General features: G+C 36.9%; 1 protein-coding gene across 3 annotated transcripts in view; it reads left to right on the top strand.

The window, feature by feature from the left end:
• The window catches only part of NiPp1 (nuclear inhibitor of protein phosphatase 1), a 152,070-nt gene extending 139,848 nt beyond the window's left edge, over window positions 1-12,222 (top strand). For all 3 annotated transcript variants that reach the window (XR_010859535.2, XR_010859534.2, XR_010859533.2), the window contains one exon: window positions 11,672-12,222. The gene's annotated coding sequence lies outside the window, so the exon portion shown is untranslated. The remainder of the gene's footprint in view (window positions 1-11,671) is intronic.
• Window positions 12,223-12,692: the final 470 nt, after the last annotated feature.

Here is a 12,692-nt window from a genome sequence, read left to right as displayed (position 1 = left end):
TAAGCGCCGTACATGTTTCAAGAACCTTGATCGTTCTCTTCCTCAGCGGCCAATCAAACCAGAAAGAAAATGATGTGGTTTTTCAGTGGTCTGTACATTAGTCCAGTCTTTGATATTGCTAAGGCAAGATGTGTGTCTTCTTCCTCTTTCCTTTGCCCTTCAAAATAAGCTGTAGAACTTTGTATTTTTCACCATGAAATACATATCTCAAATTGGCTTTTTAATTTTGATAGCAACCAGTACTTGTCGTTTACAGTGAACAAAACATCTATACCTGTATAAAAGAATTTTTTTTCTCAGCTGTTAAAGCATAACAGTACATACACTTTTAATTGTCAATTCCAGTTGACAGGAACTCTTTCTTTTTTCAATTGAATTGGCATTTTAGAATTCATGGGTATTTTGATAGTATTACTGTTTTAAAATAGTAAGTGAAAACTTCTCCAGGCAAACTGTGTAGCATGGTTGGTTAGCTGCTAGGCTTCTGTTACAAGAATAGTTTGCTTTACATCTCATCGACAATATAGGTCATATGACAACGATGGGATAGGAAAGGGTTAGGAGTGGGAAGGAATCGACTGTGATCTTAATTAAGGTACAGCCCCAGCCTTTGCTTGGTGTGAAAATGGGAAACCATGGTAAACTATTTTCAGGGCTGCCGACCGTGGAGTTCCAACCCATGATCTCCCAAATGCAAGCTCACAGCTGCACGAGACTAACCGCATGGCCAGTTTGTTCAGTTTCTTTATTACTGTTGCAAGATCAAATCCTGAAACAGTTACATAGTTGAGGCTTAAAAGTGTGCTTTAATCCAAGAGACCTACCGTATTTCACCATATAATCGTTGCACTTTTTATGCCAAAATTTTCAAAAAAATATTAGGTGCGACCATTACACAAATACTTTTTAATAGCAGTATTTGTATTGCTCAAAAAATGAATTTATAAATAAATTGTATTTGATACAAGTTTAAGGTGCACGCACTATGTTTGTATATACATCAAAATAATTAAAATAGTCCAAATGAAAATTCATATTTTATTCACAACAGTTCTACGAATGTTTCTCCAATCTGAAAATAAAAATGAAGTTCTTAAGTTAATTGCCATTGTCGTTCTCCTTCACACTGGCAGATTGCGTAACCCACCCACGATTCGCCCTAAACTGAGTTATGGGAATTTTGTGTTTGCACGCTACCTCCTGTGCCTTCACTTTTGTAACATTTCGTCTTGAGACACTGCTACCATTGTTACGTATTTCATTGACAATACACAAACACTTCTTTGTCAATTTTTCGATATTTCCGCTGTTTTAGGACCTGTAAACACACATCTAGGATAGTTTGTTTTTTAGCTTGTCTTTTAACTTCCACCAGTCACCAGTCCACTTTTCATTCGCTGAAAATTTTCTTTCTGCAGCTTTGTTTCCATGCTGTTCGGCAAAGACAATTATGTTTAGCTTGAAGCCTGCAGAATAGTTTCTATAATTACTCGTAATTACAAATAAATGCTTCACACGTTAATGTATTGCTATGTAAATTACTGTTGATAACTGTTTATTATTATTGTATTCAAAAACAAAATATTTCTACAAACATGCCAAAAACAAAATAAAACTTAAATTCTCATGCACACGTGTGCAGTAATTACGACACTCACAAACACACGCATGCATCTGTACATTCCAGAGCAATTGATATTTGCACAAAGGTACGTGATAAACTCGAAATGGGTTACGATTTCCCATCACCAGAACATTCGATTATGTATTAAAGCAGACCACAAGACCATAGCCACACGTAGCTCATTACATGAAAATGTTATGAAAAAAGAATGCAATCATTTTGATGTTTACCATTAACAAGAACATTTTTTGTGTGTGTGTGTGTGTGTGAATTAGTTTCTCATTGACTAATTTTGTTGCCATTTGCCTGTGCATTCTGATACTAGTGCACCACTGATTGCAAGGCTTTGAAACAACTTATAAATCTCATTTTTTGTCCTGTATTGGCATCAATTCAACTAAGGTTAGGTTGAATGGAGAATTCCACCATCCAGTACTTGTTTGTTTTTTTACTGCTAGTCTGTGTAATTATGAAACATAACATTATTTAAATACATGTTTCATTTCTAATGTGGAACATCTTCATTTATGTAGGAAGGCCATAAAAAAGGATCTGGTGAAACATCCTGTATATCTCCCTCCTGTCGGCTTCACTCCCCACGACATTTCCCCCACTTTCTCCTCTGTTTCCCCTCTTTCGCCTCATCCTCCTCTCACAGCCATACACATACATACTCAATCAGCTGACGACATAAAGGAAGAAGTAAACATAGCGGGTCGGCTGGGATTTAAGCATTTTCATTGTTCCTTCGACACTTCACCACTGTATATTTACTAGGTTTTTTTTCTGTAATTTTTTTTTTACAGACTCCCTTCAACATCTTAAAACTTAATAACAAAAACTTAAGCTCAACTTTGGTTATTCTTCAAGAGTTTCCCCCAATCATCGTATTTTACATTTTAAATTTTAAGTCTGTCCTCAAGATAGTAAAAGTATATAATTCTCCAGCTTTTGAAGAAAGATCATCTCTTACACCAGATTTTTTAATCTTAAACTAGAACATTGAATTCTTGAGGTTTTAACTTAACATGAAGGAACATTTTATCTTATCATTATTATTATCATTATCATCATCATCATCAAAATAATAAGTATTTTCTATTTCATTTATGCAAATTTTTGTGTCCATTTAGGCTGAAGATGTTCCACATTAGGAATGAAACATATCCTTAAATAATGTAATTAGATTTTAAGCTGGATTATGTTTCATAATTAAATATAGACTAGCAGTAAAAAACAAACAAGTATTGGAAGGTGGGATTCTCCATTCAACCTAACCTTAGGCTTTGAAAGCCGTGCTAGAAAGCAAGTGTGTGCAGTGCCAGTAGTTCCCAGCGACGTCGCCGACAAGCAATAACTTACAGCCTTATGTACATTACGTATATGTCACTGGTGAATAAATTGTACATTGTCTCGCGACCACATTTTCAAACTACCGATAAGCCATGCATTGTACATATACCAGTATTATTTATATATTTATTTATTTAATAATTTATACATTGTGCGACATCTCACAAATGTGATGGTGTTCCTAAACTGCTCATAAGCCATATACGTATTTAAGTTGTGCATTTATATGCAATTTACATTGCAGTTCCATTTACTTTTAAGCACCTTGATGAACAAAATTGAACAAGCGATGTTCATGTGATGAAATTTTAAAATCCTATTTTTGTATTGAAAATAAAGGATGTGAAGATTACACGGTAGCGGCGATTATGCAGTCAAATATGGTATGTCATTGAATTTACTGGTATATTAAATAATTCCTTTCTCACAACTAAATCCTGGCATCCGGACATCTCTCGGAATGTATTGCAGTTGAATGGTTGTTAAGTACATAGTATTCTTAAATTTTCTTGAGCGAACTAATTATAAATCTAAATAAATTGCTCGTCTTACTTGAATTTTAGTTGGAGACCATTGCACATAGCTAGTGTCCTTTCAAAAGCAGAAGTCATTCATTTCAGAAAAGAGCTCACATGAGCCAAACTAGTAACGCCTTGATCTTTTGAATTTTTTAAATATTCAATCTTAACTACTCTTAACTTTCTTTTCATCCTTATAATACAGTCATTTAATATGCAGAACTCTCATCTTTTGCCCTCAAAATGCCTGCCAATTAATCTACATTAACACTTTAGATTCTGCCAATTACTAATATAACTTTCGTCCTCTTTTTTTTTTTCAGCAATGTTATTTCCAGTTTGCCTATATCTGTCCTCCAAAAATCGTAAAAGTAATTAGTGGGACATAAAATCCAACCTACAGTATATCTATCATAGAATAAAAATTTTCTCATGATCATTAACAAGAACTTTCTGCAGGCATCCTGATCTCTTGATTAATTTCAAATGATACATCCCACACCTCAAACTGTCGGTGGAATGTTTAGAAGATTCGTGTACTGTATGTCCAGATCACAGCTTGATTGACAATTCATTTGAAGGAGTATTTGAATCAAGGTCATATGTCTGAAAGCACAGCATCAACCTTGACACAAATAATACCCCACACCCCAGATTTTTGCTGCCATTTTTGAAATAAATATGCAGGGAGTATTCACATCTATTTCCTTTTCTCACACTGCATATTCTGAAAAAAAGATGTTGCAAGTAGGTGATACCTGAGCATAGAAAACAACTTCCAATGGCAAGGTTCCTGCCATATGTTGTAATAGTATTATATATATTTTGATTGTTATGGTTCATAGACTGCCACTGCAAGTTTCAGCCATATTTTCCATTTGGTGAAATCAATGGAAAAAAATAATCTGATGTGTATACCTTGTTTTATTAAATTATAATGACAAAATTATGTTTCCAGGTCTTTGTGATGAAATACTGTTGAAATGTACCATAATGATAAAAGGCAATCACAATGTCTTATTTTGGCTATCATGTAATTGTAAAATAATTTCTAAAATCAGCTTAGATTTTAGCTTGCAATAAACATTAAAAATGAAAAATGTACATATAATATACCTTATGTTGTGTTCTGTAGTATTTAAAAATCATGAACAGTACATGTAAAATTATATATACATACACATTTAGTCAGAAATTCCATTTAATCAAAAGATTCTTTATGGCAGTACACAGTCAAACCCTAGAGTTTCTTTAAGGTTTATAACTTATTTTGTACACTGACTATTACATACAAGGTTTCGTTGACAACACTGCATCTGGAAGCTTATGTAGAACATGTTTGATTCTAGCATTTGGTTGATATCGCATGCTGTAGACAGAATAATCCACCAATGAATATTGCACCTGAGTGTTGTAGATGGATCTGTTGCAGGATAGCTCTAGTGCTCTGTACCATTGAGTACAAGATCTGTTATCATCTTATTGGGCACATCTCTGGACTTTCTGAATAACGTATGACTACTGCTCTAGACAGATGCAGATTTATAATCTTCAGTTTTGTCAAATAATGTGCTAGTTTCTGGGGTACACATTGCAGCATGGAGTTGGATGAGGTGAGCACTTCTCACATATGCAATATATTGGATAATATGAGTGATAGTGAAGGAGAAAGTGATTTTGAAGATAATTACAAAAATGACAATATGTTTATTGAAGATTTGAGTGAGAGTGATAGTAAACCTGAGGATGTCAGTTGTGCAACAGACAAAGTTGCAGCCACACATAGGCTTACTGCTCACGCCGATTACATAGACTTCAAAAATATAGATCCTGGTTCAACATACACAAAATTGTTTACAACAGCACCAATTCATTCTACTACTCTTACAGAACATTTCACCAGTGATACCCCTCATTGAATACTTCACTTTTCTGAGGCAGTGAAATACTTACGCACATCTGTCCAAAAACGACTTTATACTGTGATATAAGAAAGGCATCGAAGGCAAACACATCAAACTTTAGATATGTCAGATAGAGTAGTATTGAGGCCTTATTGAGTATTGTTATAAATATGAGACTGCATATCTGATGTGATATACAGGAGCACTTAAGCAGAGAATGGAACAAACACATGCCATTCTTTGGGGATGGATTCATATTTCCATTCATTGAATTTTTAAATTCTGTTTTCAGGTCTTCATTTGAATCATTACCATGGACATGGGGATACGTCAAAGAGGGATCATAAAGTTGGGCCTGTGTTGGGCTGTATTTCTGAAAGATGCAAGGTATTTTATACTCCTTCACAAAAGTCAGTGTGGATGAAAGTGCAATCAAATTCAAGGGGGTTGTATCTTTCAAAATTCATAATCCAAACAAACTGGTGAAATTTGGTACAAAAGTTTCTATGCTCTCAGACAGTGAGACTGGATATGTATATTCCTTTCTCCTCTTTTTAGGACAGTCAGAGATTATGCCTGGAAGCACTCTGCTGAAAACTATCCAAGTGGTTGTGCATTTATGCTAAACACTTTGAGACACACCAATCCACCTGTGGGGTACTGTGTGTACACTAGCGCAGAACTTGCTGGTGAATTACAGAAGATAAATTGTACACTAATGGGGACAGTGATGCCAACAAGGAAGGGTATGCCATTTGACCTGCACAACAAAAATACCAAGAAAATGAAAAGGTGAGGTCATTGCTCTTCGGAGAGATAACACTATTGCATTAGCATGGAAGGACAAAAGAGTAGTGGTGGTGCTTAGCACCAAAGGCAGAGGTGATACTATTGCAGTGCCATCAAAAGTACCAGGAAAATTTCCTATTGACAAACCAATGCTAGTTGAGGACTGTACCAATAAAATGGTTGGGGTCATTAGGAGTGACCACGATATGTCTATGAGATGAACAATCAAGTGGTGGAAAAAGATATTTTTCTGATTATTGGATGTCTACATAATACATTCATATATTTTGCATGCAAGCATTCAGAAGCAGAATTTCAGAAAACTGATGTGACAGAGTCTTCTTGTTCCACTGGTCAGTGACCAAGTCAACAAAATGGGAGGGATTCACAAGAGAAAGATGTGAAGACCACTCCAATGGCCTCCAGAAGAATGCCTTGATCATAAGCAACAGTTCATGGGTGTTGTGTGCAAAATGAGCAGCATAAGAAAAGAAACAATTTATTATTGTAAGACATGTTCTGGAAAACCATTCTTGCACCTTGTGGATTGTTTTGAAACTTATCATAGAGCAAAGATTCTGTAAATATACTATGTGTGTAATTAGCCTATGATTCAGTCCACATTATTCATGTATTTGTGTTATTAACCAAGGAATTGAAACCAATTTCATTTTTCTGTCTGTTTTTGTTGGTCAGCATAGAACGTATTAAAACAATACTCTGCAGTAATTCAAGTGTCTTTCTAGTTTTTATTTGCCTTAGAAATGTAGTAACCGGCCCCGCGGTGTAGGGGTAGCGTGCCTGTCTCATACCTGGAGACCCCGAGTTGATTCCCTGCCAGGTCAGGGATTTTTACCTGTACCTGAGGGCTGGTCCGAGGTTCACTCAGCCTACATGATTAGAATTGAGGAGCTATCTGACGGTGAGATGGCAACCCTGGTCTAGAATGCCAAGAATAATGGCCAAGAAGATTTGTCGTGCTGACCACACGACACCTCGCAATCTGCAGACCTTCGGGTTGAGCAGCGGTCACTTGGTAGGCCATGGCCCTTCGGGGCTGTTGAGCCATGGGTTTTGATTTGGTTTTTTAGAAATGTAGTAAGTAGTTTGGCGTATGCCCACTACTTGTTCTTAATGGTAGATGTGCTGAAAGCCTGCAATCTAAAATCTTGGAGCTTGAAAATAGGTGCAGAAAGTATGTTATGAAAAATTAGCATTTTCCAGATTAAAATGATGTCAGTATGGAAGAAACCTAAGAGAATTGAATGTTAGGTTGGGAATACAGAACTGGAACAGGTGGATCATTTCAAGTATTTAGGATGCATATTCTTCCGGGATGGTAATATAGTAAGTGAGATTGAATCAAGGTGCAACAATGCTAATGTAGTGAGCTCAGTAGCAATTTTGTAAGAAAGGAGTTAGTGCCCAGACGAAACTGCCTTTACACTGGTATGTTTTCAGGCCGACTATGCTGTATGGGAATGGAAGCTCGGTAGACTCAGGATATCTTATTCATAAGTTAGAAGTAACGAACATGAAAGTAGCAAGAATGATTACTAGTACAAACTGGTGCAAATAATTGCCTGAAGGTACTTGGAATGAGGACATAAAGGCTAAGTTAGGAATGAACTCGATGGATGAAGCGGTACGGATAAACTGGCATCAGATGTGGGGTCATGAGATGAATGGAGGAGGATAGGTTATCTAAGAGAATAATGGACTTGGTCATAGTGGGTGAGAGAAGTAGAGGGAGACAGAGATGATGATGGTTAGATTCATTTCCTAATGATTTAAAGCTAAGAGTTATAGAACTGAACAAGGCCTCAGAACTAGTTAAATATAGAGGATAGTGGAGGCGTTTAGTAAATCCACTGAGGCTTACGGACTGAACTCTGAAAGAACAGTCTATAATGTAGTTGTATGTATGTATAAAAGCATTTGTAACTCTTGTAATGAATTTTTTTTAATGCTAAATTTTGAGCACGTTTGGAGGGGGGGAAAATTATCACCTTTAGTAATTACTCCATTGTTTGCTTGCCATGGGAAGGATTAATTTAGAAATTTTCAGTTTGTTATAAGAATATTTTTGCATTCTTTTGGACAAGTCTGTACATGTATATTTCATTGTATGAAAATTAGCATTATCTTTTGTGATCATGAATTGCCTAATTACTCCACCAGTAACCAAGTACTTCCTACTTGTTGTCTGACTCATTGGCTGCATGGTCAGCATACTGGCCTCTGGTTCAGAGGGTCACGAGTTCGATTCCCGGCCGGGTTGGAGATTTTAACCTTCATTGGTTAATTCCAGTGGCTCGGGGGCTGGATGTTTGTGTTGTCCCCAACATCCCTGCAGTTCACACATAACACTATCCTCCACCACAATAACACTCAGTTACGCTCACATGGCAGATGCCGCCCACCCTCATCGGAGGGTCTGCCTTACAAGGGCTGCATCCGGCTAGAAATAGATAAACAAATATATTTTTTTTAAACCTACTTGTTTGTGGAAGTATAAAAATTGAAACTGGTGCATAATATTAATTTGATGCAGAAGAAATATACCAGAATGGTGTAATTCCACTCTGTCTTCACAAATGTATGGGGTTTTCTTTTTACATATATATCCTGTCACTTCCTCTGCCATATTAGGCTTCTAACATGTCTTTTCTTTTAGTACACAGGACAGTGCTTGTTTTGGCTCACAGTATTAAGTGCAGCACCTTAAATGTCCTAGGGATACTGCTAAAAAATTGTATATTGGTTACACCAGCACATTTGCAAACCTTACCTTACTCTGATCACCTCAACGTTCTGTAGATCTAATGAAGTAAACAAATAATAATGTGACAGTTTATCAAGGTCCTTGTAACTTAGCACTACATAGCATGTGTTACAATCCAACAAATTTATTGAACTGTTGCGAGTGAGATTAACTTTGTCAAACAGTGTTCGCAAATATCCTCCTTTGTCGACCAACAGAACCGTCATCTGCATAACATTTGTTGTCAATTGTTCATCATTCATCCTTCTGTTGAAAATGCTTTCAGTGTTTCAGTTATTATTGTTTGGGGTAGTTTTAAACAAACAAGAGACAGAATACAATCCTGTTGAACTCCTAAACAAATTTCAATTTTTCCATGTGTGTCCTTCAGTTCTGACACTGGCCGTTAACCCCAGTGACAATTATTCAAACATTTCTTTTATCAAGCTCACCTTTCTGAAGAATTTTGACAAGTTTCTCCATGATGTATTCTATCAAACGACTTCTTGTAATATGAAAAAGAAACACAAGGTCATGGGATAGCAGTATGGTGTCTCTGTACCGTGACATCTTGGAAGTGCCTAGACCTGTATCAGATGTGACCAAGCATCTCAAGAGAGAGGTAAACATTGTCTGTGCTGGTCATGACAAGAAAACATGAATTATCAGCTTTCAGATGGGGCATGATAGTAGGTGGCAGCAGATAGGACATTCCATTTCTGAAGTGGTGCAGGCAATTAACATTCCTCAATTGATGTTGTTACACGTGTATCGGGAATACCTCGTGGAAGGTATTACCACTCACAGTGGTGACCACGGATACTTAATAGTCATGATCAGCAGCATCTGGATAGAATTGTGCATGGTAACAGACTAGCCATAATTGGCTCAAATTACAAATGCATTCAATGCAGGAGGTACCTATCATATCCACCAGGTCAGTGCAGCGTTCTTTAGCGTTGATAGATTATGGAAGCAGAAGACTCACCAGAGTGCTTTTATACACAACAAACAATGTTTAAATTTATTTTCAGTTAAATGATATTTTGAGGTAGATTAGGCTCAAAAAACAGGCTAAAAATGTATCACACCGTCTAGAATAACGCAAATGTACAGGTGGTCAGCTCTACTGACCTCCATGCAATTCTTGGTGCTATTACGATGGTGACTTGTGCTAACCACATGTGTCCCACTACTCAGGACATGAAGTTCCTCTCAAGACAACTTGATTTTAGGGTACCTATAATTGAACATGTGGTTAGTGCCAGTAACTATGCTTGAAAGGTTGGCCAAAAGGTAGTCAGCTCAGGTAGCACCCTGCTTCAAAGAGTTAACACTACGACTTCGGGCAGAGTGTCTCATGTGCTCCGGTGAGTTGTGTTTTCAGTTGTTTTGAACTAATGGTATGGTTTGGGTGTGGCACAAGCCCCCTAAATCCGTGGACTCCGTTTGTCATCAAGGCATCGTACAGGCTGGTGGTGGCTCTGTAATGCTGTGGAGTGTGTTCACAGAGCTGTGAATTGGTAAAGTCATCCTCATCACAACACCACTTAGGGTATTATCCAAATGAAAAGGTCCTTTTGGTTGGTTTGCAGAATAAACTTCTATAGTCTTTAAATCATCCATTGCCAGCTTTTTTGGCATGTATTGCTAGAAAGAACAACTTCCTGGAAAAGACCCTAATATTCCGTTTAGTGTCACATATTCACCTATTCAGACATCTCTGTACAAATTCATCAGATCATCCTTACCAGCACCAGTCTGTCAAGTGCTTTCCTCATTTGTGTGGTGGTTTCATGATCAAGCAATAAATAAAAGCGGCTGAAGCTCATAACCAGAGGAAATATTTCAAGTGCATTTGCATTATTTGCTCAAAAATCTAACATATTTACGTGGGAACATTTCATCACCCCAGCCAGATAAAGCAATGCAATAAGGGCTAAATTTTCTCAGCCGTACATTTGTTTGATGGATTATTTCTTCAAAAACCAATACTGGAAAGAAAGAGGTTCCATACTTCAGTAATTGTCTCTGAATTTCTGGCCTCCCTTGTCACTCCTGGAAGGTGAATTACAATGTCCGTCCTTGGTCTACGTATGCACAGATTTGGTGCGTTGATTCTCCATTATGTTGCCTTGTCAGGCCAAAAATAATGGCATTTTCTTCCTCAGCAAATTGTTCGCTGTTGTGGTTGCTATTTCTGACCTTACCTACCTCAGAATCATCAGAAGAACATATTCTCTTCACAGTCCGATTCACCAATTATTCTTTCAATTTTCATGATTCTTTTTTTTTTTTTAACTACACATAAAAATTTTAAAATATTTAAAACTGGATAATTAATCATAAGAATTTGACAAGCTAATCACAAAATATGAAAGTCAAAATCAGTAAAATTGTATAACACGTATGGTCTAGGGTGAGCGCTCTGCTCACTGACATGTAGTAGGGTACAGTTCAGTGACACTGAACTCACTGAAAGTGACACTGTTGCACGCTGACTAATCCCCCTCACTCCTGACTTTCCAACAACCAGCTACTCATAGTTACACGCCACTATCTGCAACTTCCAGCCTTTTACAGCAAAATTATTTTGAAAGTGAGCGCTGCGCTCACCCTCTCGACCAATGGTGGGCTAAATATTATTGCGGCAATTGTTCTTCAGAATGTCACAGATTGCATGGTTTCTTGCTAAAATGTACATTTCTCATTTTTTTAGGGCTGAAAATGAGTGGAATGGAGAGGAGAGATAACCTTGATCGCTTTGATGACAGAAGGATTTTGCAGAGTTTTGCTTGAGCTTGTTGAAGAAGATGAATTGTGTAGTGATGAGGAGGAAGATGTTCTAGAAACCAGAAGCAAAATTATAGATTGAGACAGTAGTGATGAAGCAGGAGAAAATTACAGTAATTATTTCCTAGAGTGAAATGGAGTTACAAAGTATCATAAAGCTAATCCTCCCAGATATATTTAAAGCCTGCGACAAAATATCGTTACTCATTTACGTGGTATAAAAGGTGTTGCGAAGCTTGTTATAACTCTTAAAGAATGCTAGGAACTATTTTTTCATGACACAATGTTGTCTTCTATAGTGGAATGCACAAACGGGAGAATTGAACAGGTTTAAATGAACTACCAACTTATGTGAAATAAAGGCCCTAATTGGCGTACTGTACTTATGCCCTGCAGGGTAAGATAACCACACAAATACTAAGGTCATTTGGGCTTGCAATAAGGTAGGTGTAGAGCTGTGCAGCTTGTTTATCTCAGAGAGACTGCAGGGTTTCCTCTACAACCACAATAAGAAATTTGCTTAACACTTCATAAATTAACATAGCAAATCTATAGTCAACTACATACAATGTTACTACTTTTATTGTTTGGGTTATCAGACTGGTTTGTTAGAACTTTCCATGCCACCCTGTGCTAATCTTTTCATTTCTACAAACACATTTACTGTAATCTGTGTGTCATATTCATGTCTTGATCTACCCCTACCATTCTTATCCCTTACAATCAGTATCTCTTAACTTGTGATTCCATCTACCCGTCCAACCTTCAGCATTCTTGTGTAACTCCAATTTTCAAGAGCTTCTATTATCTTCCTTTCTGCTTTAGTTATTGTCCATGTTTAACTTCCATATATTGCCAAACTCCACACAAAAGTCTTCAAAAACATATTTCTAAAATGCATATCTTATGTGTGAAGTGAGCACAAATTTATTTTCATAAGGAAGCTT

The sequence above is a fragment of the Anabrus simplex genome, chromosome 3, assembly GCF_040414725.1.
Source record: "Anabrus simplex isolate iqAnaSimp1 chromosome 3, ASM4041472v1, whole genome shotgun sequence".
Lineage (NCBI taxonomy): Eukaryota > Metazoa > Arthropoda > Insecta > Orthoptera > Tettigoniidae > Anabrus > Anabrus simplex.
Note: the sequence above shows the minus strand (reverse complement) of the source record. Positions and strands in the feature narration are given on the sequence as shown.